At 44.6% G+C, this 13,055-nt stretch overlaps 1 protein-coding gene across 10 annotated transcripts in view; it reads right to left on the reverse strand.

The window, feature by feature from the left end:
• Positions 1 to 13,055, reverse strand: part of PTPRF (protein tyrosine phosphatase receptor type F) — a 341,929-nt gene that overhangs the window by 146,074 nt on the left and 182,800 nt on the right. The window lies entirely within an intron of this gene.

The following is a 13,055-nucleotide window of genomic DNA, read 5'->3' on the forward strand; positions in this document are numbered from 1 at the left end:
GCCAAGAACAGCAACGTCCGAAAGGGGAACCCCACAGAGGAGGTGGGCAGAAGCCAGCATTATTGGCATGCTGAGAAATACTCCTGGAAGCAGGGATGAGCCCAGCTCTGCCAGCAGCTGCAGGAGTGGAGCAGAGATACTGCTGCAGAGAGAGGTCGCAGGGTCCCAGTCTGCTCACCTTATCAAAGAGAGGACTGGAAGTTAACCACATCAAAGTAACTGAATGCCATCACAGAAACAAAAATTTGAAGCGAGACTAGAGAATCTTAATAGATAAAAAGCAAAGGCTGAAAGGCAGAACTTTTAATGGAGAGGTTAATTAACAACTGAAACAATACACCATGAACTGTGGAGGACAGCGCAGAGCTGAACATTTTTGAGTTAAGATGGGCTGCTTTTCTGAAACATCTTTTCAAGTTCAAACAGGAATTAATCCAGAGAAAGCCTGTATGAGAGATCACAGCTTTCTCATTTCTATAATCTCAGAACGCAGCAGAGCAGCAGTTCTGGATTTCAGGAAAGCAAAGCTAAATCAGTTCAAGAAGGAGCACGAGAATAGCTCTCTAATATCAGTGGGAATAATCGCATCAGAGCAGGACTCCACTCCCATACAGCAACATGCAGCAGAGGGGCTTAATAAAAGTGACAGGCATAGAAAATAAGACCAAAGAAATCTACTCCCTAATAAAATTAAGATACAGTGGGTTGATTCATTTGCAAAAGAAGCTGATCTCTGAAGCAAGAAGCAGTCAACAGAGCTTCCACACAGACCAAGTAATGTAGGTAGGAAAAAGAAGATGTTAGTGTGCACAGTTTTTATACACAGAGGTATATAAAGCAAACAAGCAAACAAAAGACAGCCACCACCCACAGCCCACACAGACTTGGGGCTCTAAGTGGCAGCTATCATTGGCTCCTCCTGCAAGCCCTGCCAACACAGCCTTGGGAAGCATGGGATTGTGGCTTTGGAGACTGTGCCGCTCATTCGTTATTTTAAATATTCTTTATTCTCATACTGTGAGAGTTCCCCGGTTTGATTTACGAACCAATGGATCTGAAAAATGCTAAGTGCCCAGACATACCCATAGAAAAAACTGAGGCTGATCCTGAAAGCAGCTCCCAGGCACTGAGCTCTGCCAGTCTCGGGGCACACCAGGGAGCTGCTTCCTCCCCCAGAGAGCCTGACCTGCAGACCTGTGATGCTCCTGCCACTGGGGTGCTCAAGGATCCTGCCCAGCCATTCGGTAGTGGCATTTCCTTCTGCATCCTCTACCCGTTCCAAAAGCAACTGTGGCTTTTTCAATTATCCGCACGTTGATTTGTTGGTTTTAAAAGAGGCCCCAGCCCCCAAAGCCTTTCTCTTTCACTGTGCTGCAAACATATGCAAGATGTTTACGATAGCAAACAGCAGGAGTGTTGAGGAGTCTCACCAGCTCTAATTAAAGCAGGCTCATCCTACAATTTTACCCGTGTAGAACTGAACTCGCTTATTTAAGTGCACAGGCTTAGCTTGCAAATACCAAAATACAGGTGTCAGTATACGACAAGCGTAAGCTGCTGAGAGGGGAGTTTTCCGTTAATCCTTTTGAGCAGATGTGTTGCAGCACATCAAAGAACACAGGCTCCTGCAGGCTGGACTAGCACACATCCTGGGGACTGGCAGGGAAGCACTCGTCACTTCTTTTCCTAATGGGGATAACCCCATTAGGATGAGTGCAGTACAGGGCATGTTCAGCCTGTCCCTGATGGTCAGCAAATCTCCACTCATTGCCTTGTTATGGGCACTGTCCCTGTGCCCCAGTGTGTGGCCTGGCCCTGCAGAGCTTTGCTCTTTTTCAAGGGCTGCCATGAGCATGATGCCACAAAGGATGCTCCATTGGGATGCCTTGGTCATGAAACCACGGTGCCCAGGGCTGGGACAGGAGCAATAGTGTTCCCCAGTGCAAGCCTAGAGACAGCTCTGCAGAGATGTGGTGAGGATTTTAAGTGCAATTTCACTTTGCTGCTACAGGTGAACAAACACAGGGGTCCAGCAGCACCACAAGCTGCTCCAGCCAACAGCTGTTTGTCAACACAAATAATTGGCATGAACAGACCACCAAGCACACAGGCTGTCTGGAGGGGCCACTCACTTCACAGTTCCCACAAATCTGTTCTAAGAGTGACATCTCCAAGTACAGGTCTTCAGGACAGGGACCTCTTCTAAAGGCCAACCACAAATGTGCATCTGTCCCCACAAAAGAAGAAACAAGTGACACTGAAGGTGAATCTAAGCATCAGCCAGCCTGTGCTTCACTCAATCACTGAGAGGCTCTGCAGCTCCTCCAAGATCTGGGCCTTCTTGATGAGAAAGGTGTCTGACAGAGGAGTCTTCTCCTGCATTAACAGACCGGTTTAAATCAAGGTTTTAACAGTATCTCTCTGGAGTATCCTGAAGGTTTACGGGACAATAAAGGAAGATTTCTGAAGACACAGCCAGTTGCCTCCTGTGTCACCTTCACACAACTCTGCAAAGGACAAGTCAGATGCTTGGAGCATGAGGCTCAGCCCCGACTGCCCACATTCTTGTGGCCAATGCTGATAACAGGATCCAGACAAGTGGGTCAGCTCTGAAGAAACCCAGAAAGGACAATGCTTGTGCATTCCAGCTCTGCTTTTTCAGGTTCATCTGTAGTTCAATGACTCTCTCTGCAGAAACATTCAGTCTTCCATGGGCTTCTCCATCTAGCACAAACCTACTTAATGTTTCTTCTTGCCTTCTGCAGCCAATCTGACCTTGGCTATTTAAGACCCTCTAAATCTTTTTTAAGCCAACAGCCGCTCTCGGTATCTTGCCAGTCTTTAACGTTTTCCCAGCAACATTTAGATCCAACAATCTTCCCTTTAGTACTCCCTGAAGTGGGAGCTCAAGGTATGGAAGCAAATGGGATAGAGTGCGGCAGCTGGACAGCTGATAAGCAGCACTCGGGAGGACTGGCAGCTGTGCCATGGAGCTTGGAAATACACATGCTCTCCATGCCCTGCCCCTGCCACCCATCTGAGGGAAGGCAGTTCTTGTGCAGTGGGGTAGCAGAATCCTGCAAGATGATATAAATCTCCAGAAAGCTATGACACTCCTCCTTGGAGAAATGGTTAGAGTTAGTACAAGCCTTGTTTTGCTCTGAGCAAGCATTTCTGCACAGATGTGCTGCTTCGGAGTGACAGCCTGCCCTGCCAGACCCCTCGCCAGGGCTTCACGGAGATGAGCATGAAGCACGCCCTCTCCTCCAGGTGCCTGGAGCCCAAAGCCAGCATGCAGACCATGTGCAGAAATTAAAAACCGAGCTTGGGAAAGGAGGGCGTGAGATAATGCATCTTTTTGTACGGCCAGTTAAGCATCAGCGTTCTGCTATCAGCGCAGGGCAAGAGGGGAAGGGAAGAGCAGGGCGCTCAGGAACAAGGACCGGCTGCCCAGTTTCAGAGCAGGGAAAGTGCAATTAAGGAGACAACGCATAGGAAGAATGTGGCTGAAAGAACAACAGGAAACAAAAGCCAGGGGCCTTACAGAAAAGACAGCAGCAGTACAACACCACCCTAGCACTGCACAGAAGAGACAGACACTGCTGGAAGCAGGCAGGCACAGAGATAAAGACAACCAGTACTATGTTACTGCTGCCTGTGAACCCAGCCTGCATGGCAGCACTGAATAAGCCTCCTGCTCTGCAAAAGGTGGTAAGTACAGGGAGTAAATGTGCTGAGGGGTCCTCCAGTCTTAGGATAGCACATATGGAAGGACGTCGCTTCTTGTAAGAAGTGGCAGTAAGATTTGCAGGCTGCTATTAGGGTTCTGTCAAGCTAATGAGTCTTAAGGGTATGGAGTTCTTCTCATGAATACAATAAATACTGATATAAGCTCTTTCCAGTTCAAATATTGATAAAAGAGTTGTGATCTACAGTGGCGTTACAATTTATGCCCAGTCTGGAGACATTCCTTGTTTTATAGGCATAAGGCTAACAGGTTGGTTAGAGGTCAAAAATGAAGAAACAATTTTCATCAGTCTTGATTATCTTTGAGAGATCCTGAAGCAGATGGAAGCTGCTCAGCCATTCAGCCTGTGCTACATATTTCACACTGACAAGGCTCTGGCATCATGAACGAAGGGAAACTTGAGGAGGAGTATTTCCTCCCATTTAAACCTGTCTTATTATTAAATCCTTCAGTCATCAGCAGAGCATTTCTTCTGCAAGCATTTTTTTTAAGCAAAATGCAAAGTTTAAGAGACCTGACTTTACATACTCAGATCAGAGTCTTGTGACATGCTCTGCTTTTAATTAACAACTCGGGCTGCCGGATCCTGTGTACCACTGACTGCAAGAAGCCAAAACTAATTCCCCTTCAGCCAAGCACTGCTTGTACGTAGCTTCATATATCCCCAGGTATTTGCTAGGTTGGAATGAAAGCTGGTTACAGCTACTGGCTCAAAATTAACTGACAGCATCCGTGCGGATGCAATTCCTGACAAGCTCCATCTCTCACGTCAATAATGGCTGTTCACCAGATCGCCGGGCTGCAAGTTAGCCCACCCCGAGCTGCCGCCTCATGTCACAACAGACATTTAAATAATAAATGGGAGCTTTATTTTACTCAGTGAGGCTTTACTAAATTTAACCATCCAATTAACCCAGCAACATTCACGATCTGAGAGTTTCCAGAGTTCACTACTCTCAAGGAGGAAAGCTCAATTATACCAATTAACATTCTCTCTTCCCGACTATACAAGCAGCTCCTTCCCAGCTCTTTCTGAGTTGGAGAGGCAACGAGCTCAACCAAGAGCCCCATGCAATGCTTTTAAGCTTCCTAGATGAAGACGATATTCTTCCATGTAATGCCAATGCCCTGGCCCGCTCTGGGCTCACATAGAAATAGACACCACTGCTGCTTTACCAGCGGTGCGAAATTGCTGGCAAAAAATAAAACAAAACAGATTTCAAAGAAAAGTTAATTTTGTATAAAATTAACTGCAATGTCTTAGCCCCATCCTTCTTATTAACTGCTGCACACAGAACAGTCACCACTTCTTTCCAACCTTAGGCAAACTCAAAGCACACACATCTCCTGCTGGCACGATTGCTCACATTTCTTCTGCAATCACAGTGCAAGAGACAGTATGCCCAGAGATGGGCAATGGAAATTCTTCAGGTCACTTCAACCCAACATAAATATATGTCTACAGCATCTGAGCAGCAATCACAGCGAATCCTGTTACATCCAGCTGGCTTCTCCTCTCTATCACACACAAAGCTGATTTTATAGAAGGCGCTAACTGGTAACATCTCCTTCGGTTTATGCAGATCACACTGCAAAGCACAAGAGTGCTCTGAATATTAAGCTACTGACTGCATCTTCTTCAAAAATAAATAACTAAGCTGAGGATGAAAAGCAGGGGAGACTTGGCAGATGCTACCCCAGCTATGTTATTCCAAACCACTGGTGTATCCTCACATGCCTTTGCAAGTGGGACAAGAACAAGGCACCTTCCCTTGAGCAGCCCCCTCCCAGCCAGCACAGCTGCAGCCAAGTCAGAGCTTTGGCCTTCGCCTTTCAATTACCTGCCCCCTAGAAGAGGAATACGAAGGCTATCAGGCCCTTGAAGCAGCACGGAGAATAAACTTTCCCAGACCTGGTTTCTGAAATGCTGGGCAGCCATAATAGGTTTTAGAACACTCATCCCTGGATTTCACAGGGATGGATTCTTTCCTAGACCTCTTCAGTTTAATCTCCTTAAGCCTGGAAGTTATATCTTTATATAGAGTGAAAATATTTTACCACTGTAATCTAGTTACGAATATTTACACAATTTGCCCCAAATTCTCTCATTACAGCTGCCATTCTCAATTATTCACAGGTAGTGGTACATGCAGTTTCCGTGGAAACCTGCAGCTCACAACCAAGCGATGCGCAGCCAACCGCGGGCAATGGGCACTCGAGCAGAACCGGGCGGATGTGTAATTATGCTGATATCTGACCATCTCAAACCCATGGATAGCAAAAGGCTGGTTTGCGTTTCAGCGTCTAAATTTCAAGTGTCTTAACTACGTCAGGAAGCAACCAAGTCCCTGCATCTCCCAAAGCATAATAAACTTGACGAGGAGGCCGTAACTTTTATGACACATCACATTTTCAACATCTCACTATCATTTTCTGTATTTACCATTGAAAGTAAATGGCAGATTACACCACCATAAAGTTGGTTATAAGTGATTCACTCCATTACATTTCAGGACCTTCCCCACTTTTAACTAGTGAATTCGTACTGGTAACTGCCTGACAATTTGCTGCCCTATTTTCTTTTCCTTCCACTAATAGCGGTTTTATTCTAATAAAGCTCCTTGTCTCTTAAACATCCTTTGGCATTTAACGCTCTGAACGCTGGGAGCACCAGAAACAGGTATTATTGTAAAAATATTTGAGAAGCCCTTGGAAATGCTCTCCGAGACAACACACCACACCATTTTTCTGTTGGAAAGACTCACGCTTTTCCCTGATATATGATGTTCCACTGAGTTGTTGCCAGTCCAGGCACCAATGATGCTTCATCACCCACACACTGTATTTTCACATGAGCTGCTTCACATTTTTTCTCAAGCCATCCCCCAAGCTATGGCACAGGCTCTTCCACAGCATGTTCACAAAGTCACTGGCCTCGAAATCCTTCTCTTCCAGAAGAATATCTTCAGCACTCAGGAAACAATTACACTACTAATTGGTGGTGCTCCCAGTGATTATTTTATCCCGGTGATACGCATAGGTGCAAGCAGGTTTGTCTGCACCCACCTGCTGTCCTACCTCCTATCTGGTCTTTAATACCCCTGAGCAGAACTCACAATGGTATGGTGTTCCTGCACAGCATGCAAGGTTTTCTACAAGGCTGTGCTCAGAGCTTTCATTACCCTAACAGTGCAATCAGCAATGGCCCATGAGGTTGCTGTGCCCTCCCTGCAAGCTGAACCTCCCTCCTCCACAGCTGTTCAGGAAACTCAAGCTTCACCACGCTTAGGACAGCGTAAAACTCACATTTTCATCCAGGAGTTTCCCCACTTAGCTCAGCATCAGGACCAGAGCAACAGAAGACATTTCTGCTGCAAAGCAACTACTGAGTTAATCCCATGTGAAGTTACAGATATAAGCACCACTCAATACATCTAGATGCTGAAGCAAGGAGCACAGCTCTGACTGGCAGAGATGCTCAGCAGTAGGAAATTAAGATCTAATTAAAAGCACCGCATTAAAAATGTTTGTTGCACCTGCTTTGTTCTGAGTTTAGGGTTTGCCAAATGCAATTTCCAAACTAGTGAGTTTGGAAAATCCTCAGAGCTCCCTCTGCAAATTACTTAGCAAAGCCAGGCTGGTAAGGCGCTTGCAAAATATCTTTATGAAGATCAACAGCTCCGTTGGGAAAGCAGCGGGTGGTACTCCTACCCTGTGTTGCTGCTCAGAGCAGCTGACATGGGAGCATACAAATGCATCCCAAAACGCAGCACTGTGCTCCTCTTGTTGAAGTAGTTGTAGAAGGGAATTATTTGAGACAGCTGATCAGTGGACTGAAGATAAGCACTGCCGACCTACGAAGTTGTACTCCAGAAGTTCTAAACAAACTTCTGCATATTTACTCTCTTAAATGGATGGTGCTCAGTGCAAGGACAGCAGCATTTCAATTAGACGCAGCTCCCTCTTCCCTTCCTGCCCAGAAAACCTGCTGGCACTGGGGACAAACCCAGCACAATTCCCTATGGTTTAGCCATAACTCTGCTGAAACTTGTATTTAACTGCACAGCCACTTCTCTCAAAATCAGTCTTTAATAAGTATCTGTCAGGAGAACCTTGAAGATGCAATGGCCTATGATAATAAATGCCAAAATAGCTTAAAAATGCTGAAAGGGTCACACTAACAGCAGTGCTACAGAGGCACTGTTAAGTGTGTAGCTATGGAGTTTGGGTAATTCCTGCTGGTAGAGCTTTCGCCCGCACTGCACTACCTGCTCTTTCCACAGTAGCTGTAAATTAGCAATTAATGTGACAAGGAGCACAAGTTCAAACTTTGTTATTTGGCAGTGAGGTCCAGTTTCCATGAAATCCGGCACTTCATGTCTCACTCAGCTGAACAGTGCATAAGGGAGTGAATCACTGGGTTATATTCAGATTCTGCAGATTCATTTTTCAGCCACAGAAAAACAACACTTGCCAGGCTTAGAATAGCAGCACTGATCTAAAGGACAACCGTGCTGCAAGTTTTTAAAAAATGTATACCATAAGAGAACAGGTTAAGTGATAAAGGAAGGCATTTCAATTCTATGCTTCAATGAATATTAGCCACACAGTCGATCGGGCAGTGGAGAAGATGAGCTGTCAAGTTTTGTTACTTAACTTATGTTTCAGACAGTTTTGTTAAACACACCCGTTTTGTTTTATGGACACCTTTTATGTGTTTGCTGTTGGTCAGATGAAGGAACCATATGGTAGCACAGGACTAGGTGGGATGCTCCAGAGATCTCTTGCCTTTCTGTACATAAAAGAGCAAGAAAAGATCAAAAGCAGCAGTTCTGTCTGTCTCAGCTGCACTCACCATTCTATTTGCTTCAGCTTTGCTTATGATTTGTGTAACCGACAAATAAAAACTCACTCATGCTAGGACCAAATGGACTAAGGAAAAATGGGAAGTTGGATTCAACCAAGTCTCGATAGGTTACTGCAGCTCACATCTTTCAGTTTCTCCAAATACCTCAAAATTTGGAATTGGAGGGGCTGAAAGGTTGGGCAAATCCACCAACTCAGGACTGAATTTTAGCAGAGCCACTGCAGGTAGAAGAAAACTGCCTCAGTGCTCAGCAGCATCTGGGATTTTGCCCTTTGCCAGGCAAAAGCCTCACACCACACCTGGAGATGTGCACATCTCCGCTGTCAAAATGAACACAAGGAAGAGCTGGCTGCAGCCTTCCACACCCCCTGTCAAAAGGACATGAGAGCCTCCCTCACAGCAGGCTGGCATCTCCAGCACCAAACATCTCAGAGGGATCACAGATAGTGAAGATAGGCTACTGCTAAAAACTTGCACAGCTAAAAAGACAACATCTAATTGATTAGATTTGAATACGAAGACTGCAAAGTAATCTGAATGCATGGAATTAGAAAAACCCTTCTGAGTCACAGAGGCCAGTTTTCGCCTAGTACATAACACAAACCCCCTCCTGAAGTTTGCTCTTATCTCGTCTGACCCCATGCCCCCACACAGCTGGACAAACAGATGTTCCAGAGCCTTCCAGGTGCACTCTGGGTTGCTACAGGAACAAGCGAAAAAGCATATGCTTGGCCTGTAAGATGGGAAACCTGGAGAACAATAAATCCTAGGGCTCACAATATTCACTGTTACAGAAAAGGTAAAGCAGCTCTAGGTTGGTCCTCACCTTCTACTTGCTTGGGATGCTGCAAACATCATGTCTAAATAGACAGTAACTATTTAGCGTGGAAGATGCAAACAAGGATGAGTGCAACAAAGAGTAGAATCCAGAGTGAATCATGAAGCTGAAAATGGACAAACACTTCAGTGTTCTTTCCAATGGAAAGCCTGCAAGACATCAAACGATTCTAGCAATTAACAGCTATGTTCTCCCAGAATATCTAGCTGAGCTCAGAAACATTTTGCTTTGGGATGTTACGCATACCAGAAGCTCAAAAAATAATCAGTTTTTTATTTCATTACTTTGCCTGAAATCACCACCTGGCTCAAAAATCCCTTTGGCACAAACCAGCAGAGGCCAGACAAGCACATTTGGGAAAGTGGCTCTATGAGCGTGCTCTGTCCTTACACACTTCTGGGGCATCCACTGCTGGCTCCTAAAAAAGACAGCAGCATTGACTGCTCTTGGGTTTGAATAATTGTAGCTGTTTCTTACGTTGGTAAAATACAGTGGGAACTGCAAGGCATACACTTCCAGAGCAGCATGGAAATAGCATGAAGGATTCAACAACAAGCTACAAAAAACAAGAGAATGAGCTGCACATACCACAGGGGCTTACAGAGCTCCAACCGGTCACCTTTTAGAGGAGAACTTACACATGCCCAAGTTAGAAAAGAATCTTGGAGATGGAGCAGGAAAAAAGGCTCTTCTTGAGATGGAAAACCAATTCGAATTAAAGTTGAGATGAGACGATTTCAGTTGTGAAATAAAACACTATGTTTTGAAACAAACTAGTCCTGAAAACTCACTGTTGCTTTGGTGGTTGTTTCTTTTTTTGTGTGTGGTTTTTTTGTTTGTTTGTTTGTTTGTTTTTGCAGGGGGGAGGTGAGGGAAAGGAACAATATATTTTTCTTGGAGACATCCTTTAAATCTAACTTTTAGAAAGATGTGCATGGCTGAAACAATTCAAGCAAGAGACACAGGGAAAGGACTCTTCTAGCACAGAGCCTACAACATCATCAGACTGGAGATGGAAATACAGCCAGGCACGTTGGCTGCTAGGAACTTTGAACAGATGCAGTCTGCTCTACCCAAGCACTGCCTGGAAGGTCTGTACCAAGAGGAGTCTTACAAGTCCATGTGCTCTAGAAAGCAGTGTTAGGAGTCAGAACATTAACACCAGACAATGCATTAACTGCATAACATGGGCATAAGCTTGCTGTGATAGAACAGTGAGTACAGCTTGCCTCATCAGTGCTCATGCTTCAACTGGCGCTCAGTCCCTCAAGATCTATGCTTTGATAAAGCACAGGTCTCTAATAAGGACCAGTCTGAATAGCAGTTTGAGTTAAGTATTCACATGTTAACCATTAAATTGTTTTATGGTATTACTGCATGTTATTGAATTGCTGGTGCCCATCAGGCTATAGTATCTGAGGTTTCCTGGGACCTGCTAGAACCTTTGGGTAAATAGAACTGTCAGCATTAAGCTAGGAACAAAGTCAATGACATCTCGGTCAAATCTGAAAAACTGAAATTCAGAATCCTGAGGAAGTCAAGAAATCTGCAAATCCTGGTTTTGCACCTGACATGTTCATTCCCCATGACTTAGTGCAGAAAACAACCGCATCTACTATAAGCAAAGACCAGGACAAGGCACGTGACACCAAAAAAGGGTCTGCAGCCTACGGAAAGACTCACAATCCTGACTAGCATTCTGCGAGGTCACGGCTGCTGGGACAGTCAAGCACAACCATTTGAAATATGGATAAAAGTAACAAAAATTACAAGGAGAACTAAAACCACTTTCTCTTTGCCAACCACAAGAAATACCTCAATAACATAAAATGTCAGTTGGTACTTGAAGCACACAGGATGGCCAGACAGAAAGTGCATTTTTTAGATCATTAACACATTGGGAACACGCAGATGTGCAGTACAGCTACATCTGTGCATTGTAATTTCTACAGTAGTCACAACTTAATGAATCATCAGTTGTGACAAGATCAATGAACCGAATGGAACACCAAACTAAAGCTAGTAAATTCATGCCCAGGGCAAGAGCTAAGGGTTTATTTTATTATTATTTTTTAAACACTTCTGCCATTTTTAGTGTCTAATTAGTAAGAACATGAATCCCTCATAATTCTCCCTCTCTTTGAAAGTCCTACTGCAAATGACAAAGATTTTATTCATCTTTGCTAATTTCAAGTCTAGATACTACTCATTTGATCAGCAATGTCTTCCTCAAGACTGTGAGCACATGGCAGGCCAAAGTTATGATGTTAGGACGTATGCTACATACCAATCAGGTGGACACTCATTAAGCTTGCCACCTCTAGGCAAACCAACTGCTATTTCTTCCATCAGGTCACACATTATTCCTGCAGGCAAAGTTTCAAACTGAGGTCCTCTGCGCTGCTGCTTTATGAAGAAACAACTTCATACCAAATGAAGCACCCCAATCATTTATCTGTAAAGAACACACAAAGAGTTTCCCCCTCCCAGCCTCAACAGTTTCAGTACTGTGTTTGTTGATGACATGTCTACACACATAACATCAAGCTAGGTCTCACATCCATTAACAATACTCTTAAACAGCCTCCTGACAGAAGGCAACATGTGACACCCAATCTTCTCATACAGCTTGGTCCATGCAAGCAAGAATAGTCCCTTCTGCTTCACTCCCTCTCCTGGGTGAACCATTCTGACCTCCACCATATGCAGGCTTTCAGCGTGTTGGTGCTTGCCAGGGGTTCAGCTAGACTCTTGTCTTCATTCCAGACTGGCTCCAAGGGACAGCAAGCTCTCTGCCTTGCCTGCCTCACTCTCCCCAGTTCAGGCACGGAGCTCCAGCTGGAAGGCGCTGCCTGCCATTGTAGCGCTGCTGGCACACACTGCTCTTCCCTGCTGAGACTCAAAGAGGAGATGCAGGCAGGACTTACACTTGTTTCCTCACTAAAGGCTCTTTTCTGTTCCTCCTCCTGACCTTCCACGTCTGCCCTTTTCTATAATGGATATCCTGTAATCTTGGACTATGCATTCCCCAATTCATTACCTTCCCCTGCAGCAGCTTTTGCTAATACCACCCTGTGTTCAGTTCATGCATTTTTCATAAATATTTTTATGTTTTCTGTTGTCTCTTCAAGGACTTTCTCCACACCGGGACCAACTGTGCCATTGTCTAAATCAAAGAGACACAGAAAAATTAATTCATATTGCCTTGCTTGTAAACAAAATATCATTTTGGAACTGTAGTATCAAAAGCAAGACTTTGGGATTTTAAGATCTCCAACAAGTTAATGTTGGCTGTGTGTTTCCTTTGGTCTGAAAGTAATTAAAAGGTCGTAACAGTTGTATTGTGTGTAATGCTTCATGCATCTAGCTTTATTTTAAAGCATTCTGCATTTGGTGCTGACAAATACACTTATCAGAGGGAAATTTCCCCCAGTCCCAAACTGGATAACAGAACAACAGTGAACATTATAATTGGATAAGATTATAGCTGTGATTGCTATTTGGATTTCCCCACTTGACTCAAACACCAAGAACTTGGAAAGATTTCATCCAGGCTGGACCCTTGTGATAAAAGGATTGAAACAACAGAGCACAGGATTAGC

The sequence above is a fragment of the Tympanuchus pallidicinctus genome, unplaced genomic scaffold (assembly GCF_026119805.1).
Source record: "Tympanuchus pallidicinctus isolate F22 unplaced genomic scaffold, pur_lepc_1.0 scaffold7, whole genome shotgun sequence".
NCBI classification, from domain to species: domain Eukaryota; kingdom Metazoa; phylum Chordata; class Aves; order Galliformes; family Phasianidae; genus Tympanuchus; species Tympanuchus pallidicinctus.